This window comes from Octopus sinensis, linkage group LG16 (assembly GCF_006345805.1).
Source record: "Octopus sinensis linkage group LG16, ASM634580v1, whole genome shotgun sequence".
In the NCBI taxonomy this organism is placed as follows: Eukaryota; Metazoa; Mollusca; class Cephalopoda; order Octopoda; family Octopodidae; genus Octopus; species Octopus sinensis.
The window spans coordinates 28,260,672-28,285,776 of record NC_043012.1 but is presented as its reverse complement, the minus strand read 5'-3'; the positions used below and the strand labels follow the sequence as shown (position 1 = coordinate 28,285,776).

Below are 25,105 nucleotides of genomic sequence, written 5' to 3'. Positions count from 1 at the left end.
TGCAAAACTTTTCTCATGTTTAAAATGTGACATTGCTTTCGTTATTTACATTTCAACGATAGAACTTTTTATCTTTGTCAGAAACCAGCTCCTTCCTCAGAGGAAGAATTTAAATAATCACAGACAGAATAAAGACATACATTCGCGCGCACGTACGCACACGCATGCACATATACACACATACATGTGTGTGTGTGTCTATGTGTGAGAGAGAGAGAGAGAGAGAGAGAAAGAGAGAGAGAAAGTGTGTGAGTGTAAAGAAATGAAGGAAATTTTCTTGATATATTCACAAAATTTGAAAAAAATTTTGTAAATTAAAAATTATTAATTAAAAGTAATCCTTAAAAATAGTCGCTAAATCAGACCTGACAGAAGAAGATTTTTATGAATGGACTTTTGCTATCTCCAGCTTTTCAAACACACATGGTATAAAGTTATCTGTATAGTAGTATTAATGTACAGTGACGACAGTCACCACATTGAAAATCTTTATAACACATTCCTTTTTTATCTTCTGTAATTAACAATACTCTTCTTTCATTTTGAAAAAGGAATACTTTAAATTTCCTATGCGCATAAATATTCCTATATTCTCTATATGGAAATTACTTAAGGGTGGATTCTTAATTTGTTGTTTATGTAGTCTGACTCGGTTCCTTAATTTTGTTCTTGTTTGGCCGATATAGTTCTCATTGTATTGTACACATGTACTGCAGTAAATAAATTGTTTGTTTTGCAGATGCAGGAGTGGCTGTATGGAAAGAAGCTTGCTTCCCAGCCAGATGGTTCCGGGTTCGGTCCCGCTGTGTGGCACCTTGGGCAAGTGTCTCCTTCTATAGCTTCGAGCAGACCAAAGCCTTTTGGGTGGATTTGGTTGATGGGAACTGAAAGAAACCTATTATATATATGTATATATGTGTATATGTATTTATTTATATGTGTGTGTTTGTGTCTGTTAGTTCCCGTCTCCATCGCTTGACAACCGATGTTGGTGTGTTTACATCCCCGTAACTTATCAGTTCCGCAGAAGTGTTCGATAGAGTAAGTATCAAGCTTACAAAGAATAAATCCAGGAGTCGATTTCTTCGACAAAAAAAGCTGTGCTCCAGCATGGCCACAGTCAAATGGCTAAAACAAGTAAAAGAATAACAGAACAAAAGAATAATTCATATTCGCATTAACCTTAAATTCTTTTACCCTCTTCAATCAAATTTACATGTGACTTTCTATGGCCAAGGTCTCTTGAAAATCGAAAGAGAGGATATATACTAGAACAAAAGCCAAAAAGGTCTCAAAAATAAGAGCAACAGATCTGAATCTAGTTACACAAGACCAATGCTTTGTGACAAACAACAACAGAAATAACAAAGTGAAAGAAATGCTAACATTAAGTGCTGACAAAGAGACAATTTAGAACATAAAGTCCGAGTTCTAAATCCTTGCCAAATCCGGATATATTCGCAAGCTTATAGAGTTTGTAGATATGGCATCTGGTCAATGTGCCAAAACTTCAAAATGAAAGTGGACATGTATAAGCATATAGCAAACACGTTACATGGTCAAAAGGACATGATACATGCCTCTTCAAACTAACTAAAGAGTTCAGGCAAAGAACAAAATACCTGTACATTGTTTTACATCTCGAACCTTCTCACCCAAACATTGCCAAAAAAGAAGGTAAAAAATGTAAAAATACAAGTAGCTTCAAATGGAAGTACAATGGGTGAATCATGAAAGCAAATATAATAGGCGCATTAGGTTTCATAAAAAAATATAAATAGAAATATACACACCATACCTACACAGGTATTCCTCTCCCTGGCGTCATTAGATATGTACCACATCTTACGCCAAGTTACATTCAATTGACTAACAAAACTGAAGCAATACACTCTCTGCTTATTGTACATCCTTATACAACAATAAGGACTTAAGAAAATAAAACCATTCATACAACACATACGAATCTATACGAATGACATCTAATAAAATAATACATGTACTCTTGCATTATTTAACATTAGCAGCTCATAGTGTGTATTGTTGCAGCTCATTAATTCAACACAAACTGCACGTCACTTATACTAGTCAATCACTGCCTGACACTGAAACTCATCATACCATTCACACAACTCACACGAAATTTCCCACCCAAAAAGACAACTCACCAGGTGCACCATGGTAAGTGCTCCTCTCAGTAAATTTCAGTCTACAGGCACATGCTTAAAGTAGGTCCACTTACTCGAGCCATCCTCGCTATATTCATCCACCTTTCAACAAACTTACCGGGAGACAGCACCTCCCTCTCTAAGTTCACTCTTTTTTCCAAGTATAATCTGAAAAAGTTGATGAGGCCTTGGCCGAAGAGGAAAATGCTTGCCTTCAAGCCTTCTCAGTCACGTCCACCAAAGGAAGACGACGGGGCGATCTTCACTTTGAAGTAATCCGATAACTGGATCTGTCTTATAGATGACAGGTGTTTGACATAACTTCACAAGTCAGGCAGTGTTCGGACACTGTACATAGAGTTTCAAGCAAAAGCTCGAAGAATACGAAGGTCTAAGAAAAGAAACAATTTTTACAAGCAAAACAGGGATGGAGTCTGGTCTCGATAAGTGTGCCAAGGCCAGAAAAGGAAATTGATAATCTCAAATCCAGCCGTGTTAGCTATTGACACAGTTATAAAAGAACTTGAACAGGAACAAACCTATAAATATCTAGGAATGAACGAAGCATGTAGGAATGAAAAAAAAAAGATCAGACAGACACTTAATAGGAGAGAACGAGCTGTTCTGAAATCTGAATTAAATATCTATAACAAGATGTTAGCCATAAATGCCTTAGCAGTTTCAATTGTTACTTATAGCTTCAATGTGTTGAACTGAAAAATATGTATAATAAGGAAAATTGATAGAAAATTCGTAAGCTACTGATGCACCACCCAAAGGCAGATGTGGATTGTCTCTACCTTTACAGAGCCCAAGATGGTCGATGCTTGATCCAGTTTTAACTTCTTACAAAACCACCACAATTGGATTGGCCAAATATCTTAAAACAACTGATGACTGTATGCTAAAACTCATTGCAAATCAGAGAAGTGTAAGAAGCTTCATTCTATCTTAAAGGAGAGCAAAAAATGTGCAATTGATTTCATTAATGGTATTCAGGTTGAACAGCCTGAGGGAAATGTGGCAACTGTGGTAGCAAAAAAAAAATCAAAATTAATGACAAAGATAAAAGTACATAGTCAATTGGCCGGTAGGTGAGAGCAGAAACTTCCGCGTGGCAAATATGTGGCCCGTAGCAAACAAGTTGATATTGACCGGCCACTCATAAGTGGCTACGAAACTCAGGGCTAAAGGTAGAGGGCAAAGGCTTCATCTTTGCTGCTCAAGATTAAATCTTATTGATCCGGAACTACCAAACCAGTGTGATGAAAAATGAAGTAGAATAAAATATCGATTCTGCAATGAGGAGATTGAAACAGTAGACTACTTAATCTCCAGATGTAAAGTTTTGGCACCAGAAGAGTATAAATCAAGGCATGGGTGCATTGGCCAATATCAACGCTGTCCGAATTATAAAATCACAACTGTCGACAAGTAGTAAAAGCATCGCACCAAGACTGTAACTGAGGGAAACCGGGTAACGATACTTTGGAACTTTCCAGTACATACAGATCAGCCATCAAAGCTAATAAACCGGATATTGTGAAGGACAAAAATAGTAAAATCTGTTTCTTGATTGACACAAGTATCCTTTGTGATCATAATATTTCAGCAAAAGAATTTCACAAGCTCAGAAATTATAAAGATTTGCTCATTGAAATTGAAAAACTGTGGCATCTCAAGGCGATTACAATACCAGTTATTGTAGGAGCACTAGTAATGATAAAAAATAAAAATTATGAAAATATCTCTGACGTACCATCGCGGTAAGAAGTGAAATATTGTTTAAGTGGTACGTTACAGGTATTGAGTAGAGCATTTTCGCTGTGAGAACGGTTAACTTCTATATAAATAACTTTTTTTCTACATAATTTTATATGAATTTGTAAATGAACAATCTGGTGGCTCTATTTTACTGACCTATCAATAAATACAGTGAGGTTTTTTTTCGCAGTAGATGTCGGAAAGATACTCGGTAAGAAATGGAAACAAAGTTGAAGGAAAGAGAAAAAGCTAATAATAATAATAATAATAATAATAATGGTTTCAAAATTTTCCACAAGGGCAGCAGTTTTGAGGGAGGGGATGAGTCGATTACATCGACCCAAGTTTTCAACTGGTACTTAATTTATCGACCCCGAAAGAATGAAAGGCAAAGTCGACCTCGGCGGAATTTGAACTCAGAGTACAAAGACAAGGACAGACAAACGGATTAAGTCGAGACCACAGTGCGTAACTGGTACTTAATTTATCGACCTCGAAAGGATGAAAGGCAAAGTCGACCTCGGCGAAATTTGAACTCAGAACGTAACGGCAGACGAAATACGGCTACGCATTTCGCCCGGCATGCTAACGTTTCTGCCAGCTCACCGCCTTAATAATGAGAAGAAGAAGTAGAAGAAGAAGAAGAAGAAGAAGAAGAAGAAGAAGAAGAAGAGAAGAAGAAGAAGAAGAAGAAGAAGAAGAAGAAGAAGAAGAAGAAGAAGAAGAAGAAGAAGAAGAAGAAGAAGAAGAAGAAGAATGGTTTCAAATTTGGAAACAAGAACAGCCATTTTGGGGGAGGGAGAGTCGCTTACATCGACCCCAGTGTTCAACTGGTACTTATTTTATCGATACCGAAAAGATGAAAGGTAAAGTCGACCTCGGCGGAATTTGAACTCAGAATGTAGCGACGGGCGAAATACCGTTAAGCATTTTACCCACCGCGCTAACGATTCTGCCAGCTCACCTCCTTAATAATGATGATAATAATAATAATAATAATAATAATAATAATAATAATAATAATAATAATAATAATAATAATAATAATTGTGCAGATCAAGGCACTATTGGTGGTAACTGACGATGAACAATGCTTTAATGGCAAGGTTAAGGTAACTGTAACGGTATTAATGGCAGAGTTGACAACAGTGGCAGAGACAACAACTTTACATCTGGCACACATAGTCAATACTAATAATTTTAATGCAGCACAAATATGTCTTACGAAACAAAGAGGAAAACTACAACAGTATACCAAATCGCTTGTCCTACGGTTAACCTGGAAGCGTGTCCCCTGGAAAGAGCCAACCTGGGGTCGCAAAGTCATCCACTGGTACAAACACTTCTCTGAATACAATAGATAGATAGTCACTTGAACAGGAACTGCTCCAACTCGAGCCCTCCAAGTTCACCACCGCACCCACCATAGAAAGAAAAATGTAAGAGGATCAACCCTGAATAAGGGTTGTTTAAGGATGTTGAACGAAACACCCATGTTTCCAGAGGTGAATTATTCAAACCCCAAAGAATCCCTCTCAACACATGGCTATGATGCTCCCCCACTACTTCTGCTTGTGATCAGAGATGCACATATCGTCAGCCACTTAGGGACATGCTCAACTGGTTATGGTCAAACAACTGAGAGGCAAATGTGTGATATTGAGCAGAATATTTGCTGAAGCCCATCTTTTATACCAAGACAAAACAATGTACATGATAATACTTCCAGTCAGTTAAGATCAGAAGCCATGAGAGCCACTGCCTGGTACAGCATCAGGGCGTTGTTATTGTTGTTGTTATTATTATTATTATTATTATTATTATTATTATTATTATTATTATTATTATTATAATACTAGCAGTACCAGGCAATGGCTCTCATGGCTTCTGATCTTAACTGATTGGAAGTGTTATCATGTACATTGTTTTGTCTTGGTGTAAAAGATGGGCTACAGCAAATATTCTGCTCAATACCACAGATTTGCTTGTCAGTTGTTTGACCTTAACCAGTTGACCATGTCCCTTAGTGGCTGATGATATGTGCATCTCTGATCACGAGCAGAAGTAGTGGGGGAGCATCATAGCCATGTGTTGAGAGGGATTCTTTGGGGTTTGAATAATTCACCTCTGGAAACATTGGTGTTTCATTCAACATTCTTAAACAACCCTTATTCAGGGACCTTTTGAGCGGGATGGGCTACTCGACCAGAAGAAAATTCTAACTGGGCCCCACCTGCAAGGTCATGTGCTGTTTATCTTGATATGAGATCACCATGTCGCGCACATATGGTTGTGATGCATGTGCCTGGTATACCCTTATCAGACAGGTAGTCATGATGGGTATACTGGGCTTCGTATATTTTACCCCAGTGTCACTTTGATGGCATGCACTGCTCTCTCACTCAATAATAATAATAATACTATAGGCAGCGAGCTGACAGAATGGCACTCCAGGCAAAATGCTTAGCGACATTTCGTCTGTCTTTATGCTCTGAGTTCAAGTTCTGCCGAGGTCGACTTTGCCTTTCATCCTTTCGGGGTCGATAAATTAAGTGCCAGTTGAGCACTGGGGTCGATGAAATCGACTTAACCCCTCCCCCTAAATTTCAGGCCTTTGTGCCTATAGTGGAAAGGGTTATTATTATTATTTTGGTTTGACTCAGGTTCGGGCTTATTCCTGATAGGATTAATATGGGTAGTGGGTAACCGTAAGTATCCACAAGTTTTCAGTTGTCTTTCAAGTGCTTAGAACCCCAATGGTAACCGTTGCAGTACCTAAGAGACAAACTTTCTATAGGAACTCTACGGGGCATTTTATTCCAATATCCTGCAGCTATTTGTCTTAGTGTGGGCTTACTGTTCCCAACACACCGCTTATTTTAGGCACAACCTTTACAGATTTCATAAGCCAAATTCTTCTTGTTTCAAATTTTATGAGATTGTATTTTTTGGGGGTTTTTTTACGTTTTTCGACTTCTTTCTTTATGATCCTGGAATGAAACAGGCATGATGGGTCGATTACTAAGCAACTTCGCTTTTCCTTATGTATAACTGTTATGTCCGGTCTATTATTTTCTAACTTCTTTTCCGTATTATTACTATGAGGTACACCGCAGATTACCCTAAGTGGACCGCCCCGGTATTAGAAATTCTATTTATCTATATTTCTTTATTTCTCTCCTCTCAATTATATATCCCCTGTTATATCCTTTAATGTGGTTGTATCTCCCCTTGATTGATGTTAACCCTACATGCATTTGTAATTTTTGTTTTGTGGTGCTTTTTTGTGTGCTGTAAGTCATCCTTCGATATTGTCGTGCATGTTTTGGGCTCTTGGGGCCAATAAAAGAAATCGTCATCATCATCTTCATCACCATCATCATAATCATCATCATCATCATCATCATCATCATCATCATTATTATTATTATTATTATTATTATTATTATTATTATTATTATTATTAAGGCGGCGAGCTGGCAGAAACGTTAGCACGCCGGGCGAAATGCTTAGCAGTATTTCGTCTGTCGCTACGTTCTGAGTTCAAATTCCGCCGAGGTCGACTTTGCCATTCATCCTGTCGGGGTCGATTAAATAAGTACCAGTTACGCACTGGGGTCGATATAATCGACTTAATCCAATTTTGTCTGTCCTTGTATGTCCCCTCTGTGTTTAGCCCCTTGTGGGTAGTAAAGAAATAGGTATTTCACCCGTCTTCACATCCTTAGTTCAAATTTCGCCGAGGTCGATTTTGCCTTTCACCTTTTCGGGGTAATCGACTAGTCCCCTCCCCAACAATTTCAAACCTTGTGCCTATAGCAGAAAGACTTATTATTATTATAATAATGGCGGTGCCCCAGCATGGCCACAGCTCATAAGCTGAAACTAGAATCAATCAATCAATCAATCATTATTATTATTATTATTATTATTAGTAGTAGTAGTAGTAGTAGTAGTAGTAGTAGTAGTAGTAGTAGTAGTAGTAGTGTTCTTCTTTTAACTGAGGTTTTATTGAAAGCCCTAGAATCTTGCATGTGTTGAGGACTCGCTATCTGCAGCCTACAGTACTATGCTATTTATTCTCTTCGACTATCTTGTACTTTCCTGATGATTCTGGTCGTACCAAAGAGGCAAACTTTTTGTAACAACTCTACCGGACACCCACTTCCCATTTTCGTTATATTCCTCCTTATATCTTTTGATATAGTCCGCAAAGCCCCAACAATAATACAGGACTGTGACTCGATCTTTACCTACTGATTTCAAAAATTACATAGAAATTATCATATCATAGCTTCTTTCTCAAAACCGATCATTGCATTTTACTATTATGCCTGAATTTGACCATTGTCTTTTATTATTACTGTTAATTGCCATAATTAAATAGACTAATACCGTACAGCTATTAGGTATTGCTTTGAAAAATAAGCATCTGGCAACATTTAGACAGTTTCAGCTCCATAGGTGCCTGCATTACTGTAGTATCAGTCACCCGCAAGCAGAGGAGAGAAAAACGTGCTTTACGAGGTCATGTTTCGTTAAAACGTTTCTGTTTTTTATTTCATTTATTTCCCCACGCCTTTTTTTCAAAATATATGTATATGTATATATATATATATATATATATATATATATATATATATAATATATATATATATATATATATATATATATATATATATATATATTATATATATATGTGTGTGTGTGTGTGTGCTATATACATTGTTTTAATGTATCATCAGTTACATTTCAATGCTTCATTAATATCGTTTATCTTTTATCTTTTACTTGTTTTAGTCATTGGACTGCAGTCATGATGGAGCACCACCTTGAAGAGACTGAAGCGACTACAGCACTTAATTTTTTCTTAAGGCGTGGTACTTATTCTATCGGTTTCTTTTGCCAAACTGCTAAGTTATGGGGGTGCAAACATACCAGTAGTGATTGTCAAGTGGTGGTAGGGAGATAAACACACACACATATATATATAGGCGCTGGTGTGGCTGTGTGGTAAGAAGCTTGCTTCACAACCACATGGTTCCGGGTTCAGTCTCACTGCGTAGCACCTTGGGCATGTGTCTTCTACTATAGCCTCGGGCCGACCAAAGCCTTATGAGTGGATTTGGTATACGGAAGAAACCCGTCGTGTATCTGTGTGTGTGTGTATGTGTGGTTGTCCCCCACCATCACTTGACAACCGATGTTGGTGTTTTTACGTCCCCGTAACTTAGCGGTTCAGCAAAAAGAGTACGATAGAATAAGTGCTAAGCTTACAAAGAATAAGTCTTGGATCCGATTTGTCTGACTAAAAGCGGTGCTCTAGTATGACTGCAGTCAAATTACTGAGACCAGTGAAGGAATAAAAGAATAAAGTATATGTCTATTCATGTATATATGACGGACTTCCTCCGTCTACCAATTCCACTCTCAAGGCCTTGGTCGGCCCGAGGCTACAGTAGAAGACACTTACCCGAACAATGTGGTCAGATGGCTTCTAGATGTGAAGCAAGCCTGAATACCTTTTGTTATATTTGTGGTGAGTTTATGACTAAGAAGTGTCAGAGAAACATAACGAAATTTGTCAAAAAATCTTATGCCTTCTTTGCGGAAAAAATTAGGAGACCAAGATAAGAAGTAGGATTCTCATAAGGCCTGCTCAATTCTTTTGAAGATGTGGTGAGACAGCCTAAAAAATCACAGAGATGACTGCTACTTTTGCTTATATAAGGTGCAGAGAGGCAATTCGAAAAGTAGGAAAAACGTTGTTTTTATAAATCTATCTGCATGGCGACCCGTTGTCCATGGACCAGACGTTCCAAGCCAATACACACTAAGAAACCTTCAAGACATACAGCTTAAATTTCAGACTTATATCCAAAAATCTTTTAGCTCCCCGCAACGACACCCACAACAATCGAAATTCACCAACTGGTAAAATCTCTCTGTTCTTCTTTCAAACACAAACACATACATAGGAACACACGAAAATACACGTCCAACCCCAACTTAGACACTACACAAAGGGAATAAAAGGCAGTTACAGGAGTAAAATTAACCAGGGCAAGTCACTGGACATGTAACTGAGCACATAGAGGGGCTGGTCCAATCCACCGAATTGCGTCATGGGGTGCTGGACGGATGAGCAGTGGTGGGGAATGGTCGAGTAGAGGTGAGTAATGTCTACATCGCTTCTGTGATCTATTAACGCTTAACCATCGTGCCTTACCACGCTCCGTGGGAATACTTGCATTTCCGCTTTCTGTTGAAGGGAAGTGTTCCACTGGTCAGACGGTTGATTTGTCGTCAACTTCCACTGTGCGGAGGAGTGAGTATCCAGTAACTAATGAAGCACAGATGCGCGCTGAGGCTGCGACACCTCCATCCTTTCTTTGTTGGTGAGTAAGAGTAATCGCCGTTTGCTAGACACGCTTTTCCACAATTCGTTTCTTTGACAGAGGTACAACTCCGGGATCAAGCGGAGAGCGAAGCAGGATGCTTGGCTCGTAGAGTGCCATCAGGTGCTCACTACTTTCGATCAGTTGATTAAACCACCATTAAGAACTCCTGCCATAGCATTCTGAAGAAAAAGCGCGCGCATATAATGCTCGAGCATTGCTGACGTGAGGATTGATATTGAATATATGCTATTACATGTAGGAAGGATCCAGTTATCAACTGAATCCATTGTGAAGATTTTCCCAATGCCTTCCTTTGACATGGAAATGCAGGCACATTTCATCCCTTCGGTGGGTGTGGCGGAAGATGTTGATGGTAGTTGCGGCTGAAACGACAGGAAACAGAGACTCTCCTTTTTCAAGTTTCACTTGGAAAGGAAAGTGAGAATGGAGAAGGAGGTGCTGTTCCACCGCAATAAACTTGTAAAATGGTGGGTGAATGTAGCGAGAATGGTCCGAGCATATGAACCTACTTGAAGCATATACCTGTAGGCTGAAAAGTACGAAGAGAGAGTCACGTGCCATAATACTCTTGGTCAGCAGGTGACTCGAGTTCTGTAGGGTTCCTTGGTTGATCCAAGGTGACATTTCTCCCTATTGGGAACACTTGTTTTAATTCTTTTGTTAATTAACTCTTGTTATTAATTAATGTTATTGTTTGCACGTGTCTATGTAAATTCTCACTGTCTTTTGTCTTTGTATTGTGTTGGCTATTGTGGCCAACATAGAAAATGTTATTCTGGCAGAATAGTTGGCACGTCGGACAAAATGCATAATGGCATGTCTTCCAGCTCTTTACTTTCTGAGTTGAATTACCACCGAACTCAACTTCACCTTCATCCTTTCGCGGTCGATAAAATAACGTACCAGTTACGTACTGGTGTCAATGCAAACGACTAACCTGTCTTTCTAAAATTGCAGGCTTTGTACCAAAATTAGAAGGAATTATTATTATCATTAGCGTGAGAGATTGGCAGAGAGTTGTTAGAGCGTCTTAAAAGTGTGATGAAATTGCTTTCTTTTTCGTTCTCTTTTTGCCTTGTCACTTATGAGTCCTACATAGCTCTCATATTAATTAATATATGTAAATCTGGTAGGGCGGTGAGCTGGCAGAATCGTTAGCACGCCGGGCGAAATGCTTAGCGGTATTTCGTCTGCCGTTACGTTCTGAGTTCAAATTCCGCCGAGGTCGACTTTGCCTTTCATCCTTTCGGGGTCGATTAAATAAGTACCAGTTACGCACTGGTGTCGATGTAATCGACTTAATCCGTTTGTCTGTCCTCGTTTGTCCCCTCTGTGCTTAGCCCCTTGTGGGTAATAAAGAAATAGGTATTTCGTCTGACTGTTACTGAAAATTTATTGTTGGAGTGTGTTCGTAAGTTTCTGTTAATTGTTATATCTCTTGTTGTGCCTATTGTTGGACTTATTGTTGAAAAAATTGTAGTATAGTTTTCTTTCGAAAGCTATCTGCGGTTTTCCCCTGTGGGGGAAAACATTAATTGTCGGCAAGATTCCGAAAAGTTCGTGTTCTTCGTCGGGGGACAAATCATCAACTCAAAGAGAAGCAAAGAAAATAGAAAGCTTAATTTTTGTCAACGTTTCTGATTTATCGGAAAGCAAGTTTCCAACATTACCAAGAGTTACGAACACCAATAGGAAGACTGTAAAGCGGGTAAGTCGCCGGGATTTGATGGTCTTCCGTACGAGATGTATAAATGTATGTCAGACTTGTTCGGGCAACTACTGGCTGACGTGTATGCGAACTGGCAACAGAATTGGTTTATCCTCAGATCTGTGCGCCGGGGAGTAGTGACGTTGGTCAGAAAGGACCCGGACAAGGGGGACGTTATAGAGAATTTCAGGCCCATCACTCTGTTAAACGCAGAAGTGAAGATTTTGTCCAAGGTCTTAACAAAAAGGTTGGCGCGTCGCGAATGGTATTGTCGGGGAGGCACAAACATGTGCCATCCCAGGCAGAACCATTCAGGATATCCTCCATCTTATTCGCTATACCATAGAGAGGGTTGGTAATAAATCTGGCAAAGGTGGAGCATTGGTACATTTAGACCAGTCTAAAGCTTTTGATAGGGTTGACCATCGATACCTGGCGACTGTGATAGCGCGGTTAGACCTGGGCCTTGGCTTCCTCAGGTGGTTTATCGCTTTGTAACACAACATTGACTCGATAGTTCGGGTGAACGGTTTCCTTTCGAAGCCGTTCTGCATCAAACGCTCGGTTCGTCAAGGATGTCCGCTCTCACCACTTTTGTATGTGATGGCTCTCGAGTCCCTTCTGTGAAGGTTGAGTGGCATCCCGAGAGAACCAGGTCTAGAGGAGTTTGTTACGGCTTACGCGGATGATATCACTATCAGCGTAACCTCAGTAGCACGCCAACGTGAAGTGGGTAAGACTATTGTGGCTTACGAGGAGGTGGCAGGAGCAAAGATTAACCTGGATTGGCAAGTCGATGCCTTCGGAAAGCGTTGTTGGGCGCTGGACGGAGGGACTGGTTAAGTTGCTGGGAGTTTGGTTTGGACCAGACCTCCAGATAGAGAAGAACTTGACGGAGATATTGAGCAGGGTGGCTGCAGTAGTCAAGACCTGGTCTTGGCGGTGGCTATCCCTGAAGGGGAGGGCGGAGGTGGCCAATGTGTTTATTGCATCGGTCATTACCTACCGCGTGACCGTCGTACCCTGTCCGGATTCGTGGTTGATCAGGTTGGAGAGACAGCTCTTTCGCTTTATGTAGAAGGGCAGGTCGCCAATTGTGAAACGCTCTGTCTGCTGACGAAAGCTTTTAAAGGGAGGTTTAGGGATGCCTTGTTTAACGATTCGCAGACATGCGTTGAGGTCGAGGCACCTTTGGATTCTCCTGGATAGTGAACGGGTGTGGTCTCCGCTGGCCAGACAAATGTTCCCCGAGTTCAAAACTTTTTACGGACAGGAAGCCTGGGGTTCTCGTAGACCGAGGTCGAGTGAGTGGCGTAAAGAGTGCCGTAAGGCCCTCCTGCTATTCAGGCGCTCGGGCAACGCCAGCGGTGGGGGTCCACATGGATTTTATATAGTAGGTTGGTAGAGTCTGAATGCGACGATGGCTTGGGGGCGACTCTAGGTCTCGGATTTATTCAACTGGACAGCCTGTTTCACCGTACATTCGGGTTGAGAACGTTGGACAACTTCCAAAACTCCTTAACCTGGCAATGCGGCAGAGGTATCTTGTCCGTTTGGGATAAGCTCGCAAGACACGGTAAGCGTCAGTCGCCGACCTGTCCAAGGTGTGTGTGGGAAACCGTCCCTCACGCTATTGTTTAGTGTACGGAGAAAACTGAAATGTGGGCTTATGCTGAACACCTGTTGTCCGGCGAAGGAAGAGTACAGCTGTCGACTGAGTCAATTATAAAAATTGACCCACCGGGAGTTTTAACGAACGAAGGTAAGAATTGTTTTCTCACGGTTGTAGCAATAGCAAAAGAGGCAGTATGGAAGACTAAGATAAAAGGAATTAAGTCAGGCAACTTTATCTATGGCCACAATTTACGATCATTTTTTTTTCTTTTCATTTTAAAAGGAAGCTGTGGCTGGAGAAGAGTGTACGTTCCAAAAGAGATGGAAGCATGTTGCACGAGTGTTGTGCGTGCAAGGAACCGTTTGAACAGACGGGGAAAAAAAGGAAGAAAAAGGTACCAGCGGTAGATCGGGGATTGTGGGGTCGGAGCGTGGCCTGATCATCGCTTCATTTGTATTGTCTTTGTATTGTTAATTCCATTAGATTTTTTTATATTGTATTTAAATTTTTAAATACATATAAATCTGTCACCAACAAAACACAAGAGCAAAAATCATTTCAAAATATGCGTTCAGCTTTCAGTTATGAGTGATTTTGGAAATGTCAGTGGTGTAATTATTAGTCCATAGTTGAATTCATTTTATAAACAAACGATGCATGATTAGAAGTTGTGATTGGATTCGTGCCTCGAATTCGATGTCACTTTTACAGGTGTATTATATGGACTGTGTAATTACAAATGTGCATAATTCGGCATACCAGTGCGTATTTAGAAGTAAAAGTAAACTTGACATTTTAACCTATTTTAATTCAATCCTAACATTAATTATCTAACTCATTACTATTAATTATAAAATATTATTACTCACATCTAACCCATAATGCATCCAAACAAGAAATCTTTGAAACTTATGCTTATCAAACACTTTTAAAAATATACCCTCAGGTTAACTTAAAACTAAATTAGTAATTAGAACCAAATTAGTTAAGAAGCACCATAAGGAATTCGGTGTAGGCTAAATTGAAATGTTGCATTAAATTCGAACCCGAACTCGAGTTCATCTTTTCTTGCAAATCTCATATACTCCAATATCTTTTAATCCAAACTCACCCCCAGCTGTTTGGCATTTCTTGAATAATGTTCTAATTTTCAAGTTACATGTTATGCCTTCCCACGCTTTTCTGTTTCACAACTTCCAAACCTAAACACACATACATAATGTGGTTCAGTGTGTATGTGAGTATATGTGGATGAATGTATATATACATGTATACATATATATATATATATATATATATATACACGAACTCACTCACTCTCTCTCTTTCTCTCTCTCACACACACACACACATATATACACACACACACCACACACACACACACACACACACACACACATATATATATATTATATATATATATATATATATATACTGCTGTTCACTGCCAATGACCATAACAGCTGCTGGTACAGTCTAATGACTGAAAACTAAACTTTTTGTCCTTCCTCGCTTTGTTGTTGTTTTTATTTATATGTCATTCTTCTCTCTCTTTCTCTCTCTCTCTTCTTTTAATTGTTGTTGTTCTTTTTCCTTCTCTTTTGCTTTCCTCTTGTTTTTCACACGGCTTCCCCACTTCCCACTGCAACCCACTCACCCCCCCCCCCTTATTCTTCTCCTTTTGATTCTTCCACTCAAATTCGTCAACACATGATGCATAAACCAATCCAGGTTCAGTATATTCCCTGAAGTTGATTCGCACACATGCTCACCACGCAGTCACAGGCACATTACTATATAATAACCAACATACACACACACTCGCAAACAGACATACAAACACAGACACACACATATACACTCACACAGACACACACACTCTCTCTGTCTCTTACACTTTATATATATATATATATAACTATATATATATATATATATATATATATATATATATATATATATATATATATATATATATATATATATATATATTTACATATATATATGTATGTATATATATATATATATATATATATATGTATATATATATATGCATATATAAATGTATATTGATGCATATATAACCCATATATAAGCATATATATATATACATATATATGTATATATATATATATATATATATATATATATATATATATATATATATATATATTCATATGCATACATACATACATACATACATACATACATATATGTATATGTGTGTGTCCATGTGTGTTTGTGTGTGCCTATTTATATATCACACGCTAATGCATCCGTAAAAATAATGACAGCAATAAAATCTAAGTATACTGACATATTTTCAACATGAAAAGAACATTTACAATTGTACCAGCAATAATGGAACTGCAGAAGCAACAATATAAACCATAACTTCAGCTAAAAAATATTTTTAAAAAAAGGAATCGTAAAAATTGTAGAAGAGGTAGCCGAAATGGAAGCAGAATTAACTACAGCTGTAATAGCAAGAGCAACAATAGACCCAAGTATTTAAAGCACACTAATTTAAGAAATTTGGATCGATTCAAACTCATCGTATATAGTATCAGGTTAAGTAGGATTAAGTCTATACTCCACTGAGGAAGTAATCTATGACTCAAACATCTCCAAAATTGTCATCGTACTTACCAAAGTTCAAACTTACATCCACTGTATACCACCATTCAATTTAAAGTTTAGAGTTGTCCCCCTTGCTTTAGAATTATGATTAACTCTAATAGGTGCAGGAGTGGCTGTGTGGTAAGTAGCTTGCTTCACAACCACATGGTTCCGGGTTCAGTCCCACTGCGTGCTACCTTGGGCAAGTGTCTTCTACTATAGCCTCGGGCCGACCAAAGCCTTGTGAGGGTATTTGATAGACGGAAACTGTAAGAAGCCCGTCGTATATATGTATATAAGTGTATGTGTATATGTTTGTGTGTCTGTATTTGTCCCCCCCCCCTAACATCGCTTGACAACCGATGGTGGTGTGTTTACGTCGCCGTAACCTAGCGGTTCGGCATAAGAGACCGATAGAATAAGAACTACGCTTACAAAGAATAAGTCCTGGTGGTCGATTTGCTCGACTAAAGGCGGTGCTCCAGCATGGCTGCAGCCAAATGACTGAAACAAGTAAAAGAGTAAAAGAGGGCTTTTCTTTTTATTGTGGGTGCAGAATCGTTAGCACTCCGGGCGTTAACTTTTTGGCTCAAAAATCAAAGAGCAAGGCCATGTAGGGGGACATGGAGTTATGTACAGGGTGGTGTTCATGTAAAGAGTTCAGGCCACTTGAGGTCAAGGGAGACTTTGAACCGAGCGGTCGTCGGCATCTTCACCATCTCGTCTGGCAGCTTATTCCACGGATCCGCAACCCGGACGGAGAAAGCCCTTCTCCTTCGATTGAAATGAAATCGTCGCAGGTAGAGCTTTTCGGAATGATCCCGCAGCCGACGCTCTGGAGCAGGAGTGAAGAACAGCTCTTTCGAGAGGTTATACTTTCCGCTTATGATGTTGTGAGCAAGAATGAGATCTCCACGGGGTCGTTGTTTTTCTAGAGAATAAAGGTCGAGCGTCTTCAGCCTTTCTTCATAAGACAAATTCTTGAGACCAAGAACCATGCGGGTAGCCAGCTTCTGGACTCTTTCGAGATGCTGTATGTCTTTGAGGAGATAAGGAAAAGAGGCTTGAATCCCGTACTCCAATATGGGTCTCACCAGCGTGACATAGAGAGGTAGGAATATGGCTGCTGTGAGCATTCCGAATGACCGTCGAATCAAGAACAGAACTCCGCGTGCTTTGTTGGCACCATGGACGCACTGGGCCGAAGGCGAAAAGGAAGAATCCACCAAGATACCCAGGTCCTTTACCTGATCGGTCCTCTCCAGCAGCAGACGACCCGGCTCGAGATCAAGTTGAGTTGCAGGAGGAGAGCTAACAGGCAGATGACAGCCCTTTGACACGTTCAAACACATTCGTTAGACCACTTCCAAATTTGTGGAGGCATCGACGAAGATCCTCTATATCACCGCGAGGAGCGAGCAGTTTGACATCGTCGGCAAATAGGAAACCGAAGAGGTCGTCGGGCAAGTCATTTATGAAGACTAAGAACAATAAGGGCCCAAGCACTGAACCTTGAGGCACGCCACTGCTCGCACTGGAGACGTCGGACCACGAGCCATTAACTTGGACAATATCCGGATGGAAACTATATGCTTGAAGTTTGACAAGTAATAGGCGGTGGTTTACTGAGTCAAAAGCTTTGGCAAAGTTCAATAAAACGATGTCAACAGCGTCACTATCATCGAGGATGCGCGTCACCAATTCTTCCATTACCAGTAAGTTGGTCAAGCATGATCTCTTCGGCACGAAGCCGTGTTGGGAATCAGAGATAGAGGCTGTGTTTTGGAGGTGGAGCATCATACTTTTCTTAAGGATGGTTTCGAACATCTTGCTGATTATTGATGTATTTTGTCTGTTTACGTTCTGAGTTCAAATTCCGAGGTCGACTTTGCCTTTCATCCTTTCGGGGTCAATAAATTAAGTACCAGTTGCGTACTGGGGTCGATCTAATCGACTGGACCCTCCCCTAAAAATTTCGGGCCATGTGCCTAGAGTAGAAAATAATTTTAGCTGATTCAATTTGGGAAGGAGGCTCACTATATCAAGTATGTGCAGTAGCTTACGTAGCATAACTTCCATAGAAGTTACGAGTTGCAAAATCGTTCATAATCTTTCCTCTGTACGTCTTGTTATACGTACTGAGTAATGATTACGTAACATACTATAGGGAATATGAATTGATTCTATGAAACCATATACGTTTAGTTTTGTTCTTAAATAATTTTAGAATTAAAACTCCACGATAGTATACAAACACGGCATAGTGAAATTTGGATCCTGATGCTAACCTGGAGATCTGAATTTGTGGTGTAAAATAAGTTGTACAAGAAGAATCACATCACCCACGTAGATCATATGAATTCTATATGATGATGTACGTGTATATGGATTACGGTCTATCTCTTGTTACAGGACACTACGAAATAATTAATATTCGGCAATTTGACTGATGAATAAAGAGTTTAACTGAAAGAGTATGTATAGTCTGACTGTAATCACAAACTGACATAGTTATCAGGAGCTATTTGGCAGCAATTTGTTCATAGGTCTTCAAAGTGTTAAATGATGTTACAAAACCTACTCAGAACAGACCTGATTCTCTTACAATTCCTATACCAGCTGTCGGCGCACTTATTTCGTCTCTACTTCATAAAAAGAAATGCTATAACTGGTGTCCGCTTGGTTTACTTACCAAACATGGCTTTACGGGAATTATCAATCATAAAAGTATAAGCATGGCTTGTGATCACATGAAGAAACCAAAGTGGAAGTTAATCCAGAGTGTTTTTTTTTTGTTTTTATATTGTTTTTTTTTCTTGCTTATACACGATTATCATTTACACAGGGGGATATCAAAATTTTCGAAGAGAAAGAAGAAGAAGAAGAAGAAGAAGAAGAAGAGGGGAGGGGAGGGGAGAGGGGGAGGGGAGGGAGGGAGATGTGGGAGGAGGGAGAGGTGGGAGAAAGAGAGGGAGAGGTGGGGGGAGGGGGGGGAGGATGGGAGGTGGGAGGAGGAGGGAGAGGAGGGAGAGATGTGGGAGGAGGGGATGTGGGAGGTGGGAGGAGGAGGGGAGAAGGAGGAGGATGGGAAAAGGAGGAGGAGGATGTGTGAGGATGTGTGAGGAGGAGGAGGGAGGAGGAGGAGGAGGATGTGGGAGGATGTGGGAGGAGGAGGGAAGAGGAGGGAGGAGGATGGGAGGTGGGAGGGGAGGGGAGGATGGAGAGGTGGGAGGAGGAGGGAGATGTGGGAGGAGGGATGGTGGGAGGTGGGAGAGGAGGGGAGAGAGGAGGATGGGAAATGGGAGGAGGGGATGTGGTGAGGTGGTGTGAGGAGGAGGGGGGGAGGAGAGAGGAGGAGGAGTGGGAGGAGTTGGGAGGAGGAGGAAGAGGAGGAAGGGAGGAGGATGGAGAGGTGGGAGGGGGGGGAGGGAGGATGGAGAGGTTGGAGGAGGAGGGAGATGTGGGAGGAGGGAGATGTGGGAGGGGGGGAGGGGAGGGGAGGAGTGGGAGAAGGAAGGAGGATGGGAGAAGGAGGAGGATGGGAAGAAGGAGGAGGATGGGAAAAGGAGGAGGATGTGTGAGGATTTTGTGTGAGCAGGAGGAGGGGAGGGGGAGGAGGAGGGATGTGTGAGGATGTGTGAGGATGTGTGAGGATGAGTGGAGGAGGAGGAGGGAGGAGGAGGAGATGGGGAGGAGGAGGGAGGAGATGGGGAGGAGGAGAAGAGAGGAGGGTGGGGAGGAGGGGGAGAGGAGGGGGAGAGGAGGAGGAGTGAAAATTAATGATATATGACTTCAGCTACAAAATGTCATTATTGTCTAGCTGAGAAAAAATATTTATCTGTAAAGTAGGTGTAATTCGTTCAGCTCGCTGGTCCTATGTGGTGGTCATTGTGCGATTTATGAAGGGAAAATACCAAATGAAGACGTGAAAACCTTTTCAGAATAAAGCAAATTTATGTGTGCAAGCGTGTATGTGTACGAATGTAAAACTCAAAATGAGTAAAACATGTGTAACAGAGTGAAATAAAAGTAAAAATAAAAAAGATCAAAAGCTGTTTGATACAGAGAGAGAGAGAGAGGAGAGAGAGAGAGAGAGAGAGAGAGAGAGAGAGAGAGAGAGAGAGAGAGAGGAGAGAGAGAGAGAGAGAGAGAGAGAGAGAGAGAGAGAGAGAGAGAGAGAGAGAGAGAGGAGAGAGAGAGAGAAGGAGGAAGAAAATTACGAAGCGTGAGTCAGGAAAGCAGAAAAGACCTAATGAGAAAAAAATAAGGAAATAATAAATTAAAGGGAAAAGAGGCAGAGAAAAAGTAAGGAGCGACTGGAAAAAGCACTAATTGTTACTGTTTGGGAGAAGAATGGTTGCACAATTGAAGGAAAGTGAAACGGTAGAGACAAATAGCAAAAGTGTATGTATCTGTGTGTGCGTGTGTGTGTGTGTGGTGTGTGTGTGTATCTGGGTATTTGTGTGAATGTGTATATGTGAGTGTATGTGTGTGTGTGTGTATGCGTATGTGTGTGTGTGTGTGTTAAAGGGATAAAAGATAGGGTCACTTCACTATTTAAATAAAGTATTACACGCAAAAATGAAAAGCTAATAATCTATAATACATGTTGATCTGGATTAGGGCTCGCAAAAAACCGATAATTCCCAAAACCGAGTTCAAGTATAAATAATTCTCAAAACCGGTTAAAAACCGGTTTTCGCGGGTAAGAAGAGTGGTCCCGGTGCGCGCACTCGCGCGCCCGCGCTAACTAGTCGTGACTAGTCGATCCTTACTTTGTGTTTTTGTGTTTTATTTACTTTTAAAAAATTATTTATTTTGTGTTTTATTTACTTTGCTAGGTAGTCGTTGTAGGATCGACTAGTCACGACTAGCTAGCGCGGATGCGCAAGTACGCGAGTGCGCGCACTGGGATCACTCTTCTTACATAGTACCCGAATTCTTTAGAGATTTCAAATCCATCTGTTACCATCTTGGGCTCTTCATTCATTTTCTTCATTGCGCTTGTGTATTCACGAATGAATCCATTACCTTCATAAGTAGATGGGACAACAGTAACACTTGTTTTTAGGTTCCCTCCTATTTCATTTTCTTTGTATAATTCTCTGTTCTCAGCATCATGTTTGGGAAATAATCTCCTCTATGTTTGTTTAGCATACTTCCTTAAATGTTGTTTCGTTAAAAAATAGAAAAGGTCTAGAAATTGACTCACCTTTAAATTTCCTTGGGTTATGTAAATACCTCAAGAGAGTCAAGGTTTCGACATTTCTTCTCTTATTATATCTATGCATAAGTTTTTCCCGAAGATTTAGAGCCAAAGGGTTGCCGACGATATTAAGTTTATTCAATAAAAATTCTATAGAATATTCCGCTTTCAGTAAACCCGTATCATCAGCGCAAATAGCCTTCAAAATAATTTCTACTGAATGCAGAATTTCATATAGTAAATCGAGAGATTTCCATTCTTCGTCAGCGACGGCATCTGTGGAAAGTTCTGCTCGTAGAGCATTTGGAATGCAGCTTTTCAATTTCAAAAATCTATCAATCATATGGAATGTGTTATTCCACCGAGTTCTGCAATCCAGTATATTCTCTGTTATCAAAGTTCGCTCGTACAAAATCTTGCAAAATTTCATTGTTTGTAGGAGATTTACGGAAAAGTTTTGAAATTTTTCTTACAAACAGATTGTCAAACAGATTTGGCTCACGAAAATGCTTGTTTTCCCCCAGCTAAAACCTGAATTTAATAAAGTTTTAAATAATTAAAACTTTGTTAAAATCAGGTTTTAGCTGGGGGAAAACAAGCATTTTCGTGAGCCAAATCTGTTTGACAAAGTATGTCTTGTTGGCTAAAGTCAGCTTCATCATCACTATCGCCTGTTATGGCTATCACTATCGTCTGTTATAGCGATCACTATGGTCTGTTGTAGCGATCTCTTCACTTTTTTTTATCAAAAAATTTAGTGTTACTTCCTTGAAATGAATCTGGAACTGGTTATTACATATGCTCAACGGGAAAGATCACCCGACTGAAGACTAACAGCATCCCCTTGACTTGCTATGAATAAACTCAGTTACCTGCAAATTCAATGAGTCAGCCAGGGGTTAGCGAAGGAGATGACAAGGTGCTGATCTAAGGTTCAAGGGAAAGAAGGTGAGAATTGATATGTTGCGATATGTTTCAATGAAACAGACAGCACTCTCAACTAAAGGCGACCGACAACAGTTCAGTTAGTTCAGTTTCAACGATATTTCTTGAAAAGAAAAAATGGAGAAATGTTTTGCGCAAAAAAAAAAAAATAGAAACAGTGGATCTTTTCACTTTGACCGGCACATTTAAAAAATAGTTATTTGTAACTAAACACTTTTAAACTTCGTATACTGGTAGAATGTGTTACATAAAACATCTTTTATTGAAAAGATCCGGAACAGCAAGCCTTAAAATCGGTTTTGGCAAATCGGTTTCGGTTTTACTGATCATAATATAAAACTGGTTTCGAGGCCTAATCTGGGTAGTGGTGACAACGACTTGCACATTAGGAAGTTGCGAAACACTTTCTTCAAAGCAAACCTAAATGCAGACAGAAATCATAACACTTGAGCCTGACAAAAGACAGATTATTTTGAACGTCACCAGTACTTTTTGGATCTATTTCATCTCAATCATAGATTATTTAATTCATTTGTTTAACTAAAACAGTTTGAAACTTAGAATACTGGTAGAATTTATCAGGTAGAACACGGTTTACCCTGAACGTTTTTGACGAAGTTTCCTATTTTAGAAGTTATTTCGTGTTAAAGTTGTCGTATTTGGGTAATTTCAACTAATCAACGACGTGTATTCGGTTGAAGGAAGCTACTGCTGTTTACGATAGTAATCGAAGAGGAACAACTTCCGGGTCATCTCTACTAAATATCACCACCCTGTTCTATTCGTCATCTTTATCCTTTCTTCCTTTCTAGTCCGCACCGTGCATTCCTTACTTTTCCCTCCTTTATACACTATCAACTAGCAACCGGCGAGCGAACTTGTCACTGCCACTACAATTACCGTATTTTCAGGTGTATAAGCCACTATTGGTTTTGGTTTACCTTCATGCTTTTATAATGTTACTTTTAATCTAATAAAGACTTTTATCTTTATTTCTTTATTGCCCACAGGGGGCTAAACATAGAGGAAACAAACAAGGACAAAGGGGTTAAGTCGATTACATCAATCCCAGAGCGTAACTGGTACTTAATTTATCGACCCCGAAAGGATGAAAGGCAAAGTCGACCTCGGCGGAATTTGAACTTAGAACGTAACAGCAGACGAAATACCTATTTCTTTACTACTCACAAGGGGCTAAACACAGAGAGGACAAACAAAGACAGACAAACGGATTAAGTCGATTACGGCTGCAATTCTGCGAAATGATGCGAGACCAAATTGCTAATGAGCAACCAGACTATCTGAATAAGATCATCTGGTCAGATGAGGCTTGCTTCAAATTATCTGGTCAGATGAGGCTTGCTTCAAATTATCTGGTCATGTAAACAGGCATAACTGCATGTACTGGGCTGATGAAAATCCCCATTTGACTATAGACTCTCAACCGAACCAGCCTGGCGTTATAGTTTGGAGTGCGCTCTCAAGAGAAGGTGTCATCGGACCGTTTCTTTTGATAGAACTGTAAATGGAGAGAACTACTTGGAAATGCTGCGTTACGTGGTCGTACCACAACTCAGAACCAAAGCTAAAGTGTTCTTTCAGCAAGATGGAGCACCTCCACATTATGCGTTGACAGTAAGAGACAACCATAACCAAACCTTTCCCAAGCGTTGGTTTGGAAGACGGGGCAGCATCGAATGGCCACCACGTTCACCTGATCTGACACCAATAGATTTCTTTTGGGGAGGGGTGTTGTAAAGAACAAGGTTTATGAGAAGAATCCCAAAATGAAAGAACTTGCAGAAGATGGTTTGCAAAATTCAGAAGTGAAGATTTCAGCCTTCAAGATGAAGATCAAACAGGACGTCCAGTTGAGTTTGATGATAAGTTCCTTGAAGCATTGAAGAAAATCCTGCATTATCAGTTGAAGAATTGGCAATAAAACATAGTTCAAACCATACAACTGTTTATCGTCATCTTCAACAACTTGGAAAGGTTCCTAAACTTGGAAAATGAGTGCCTCATGAATTGTCCGAAAGCAACCGCAAATCCCGAGTTGACATCTGCTCTTCTCCCCATTCTTGCGAACTCACTTCACCCTTTTAGGATAGACTTGTGACTGGTGACGAAAAATGGATCTTCTATCGAAATGTTAAACGTTGTAAATAGTGGCTTAATAAAAGGGGAAAAGCTCAACCACAACCGAGAAGGGAACTTCATGGGAAAAAGGTTTTTCTCTCTATCTGGTGGGATTGCAAAGGAGTAATTCACTTTGAATTGTTACCATCTAATGCAACAATCAATGCTCAAGTCTAGTGTCAGCAATTAGAGCGTTTCAACCAAGCTTTGAAGTAAAAAAGACCCGCTTTTGTGAATCGAAAAGGAGTGATGTTTTATCAGGACAATGTGCGACCCCACACTGCAAGGATCAGATCACAGAAGATAGAAGAGCTTAGTTGGTAAAAACTTTTCCTCCACCTTATTCTTCCGATCTTGTTCCTTCAGACTACCATTTGTTTCGTAGTTTAGAGAATCATTTAGGGGACATAACTTTCGCAAGCCAGGAGTAAGTCGAAACTGACAAAAGAGTTTTACATTGATGGGATTAAAAAGCTTAAATAGATGGAAGAAAGTCATAGATAATCAGGGAAATTACAT

General features: G+C 40.1%; 1 protein-coding gene and 1 long non-coding RNA gene across 2 annotated transcripts in view; one reads left to right on the top strand and one right to left on the bottom strand.

The window, feature by feature from the left end:
• Positions 1 to 16,746, top strand: part of LOC118766541 — a 21,544-nt gene extending 4,798 nt beyond the window's left edge. The window contains exons 2-3 of the long non-coding RNA XR_005002476.1: positions 16,419 to 16,426; positions 16,736 to 16,746. This is a non-coding gene — a long non-coding RNA (uncharacterized LOC118766541). The remainder of the gene's footprint in view (positions 1 to 16,418; positions 16,427 to 16,735) is intronic.
• LOC115220286 (protein Wnt-16-like) overlaps positions 1 to 25,105 on the bottom strand; it is a 276,791-nt gene that overhangs the window by 2,776 nt on the left and 248,910 nt on the right. The window lies entirely within an intron of this gene.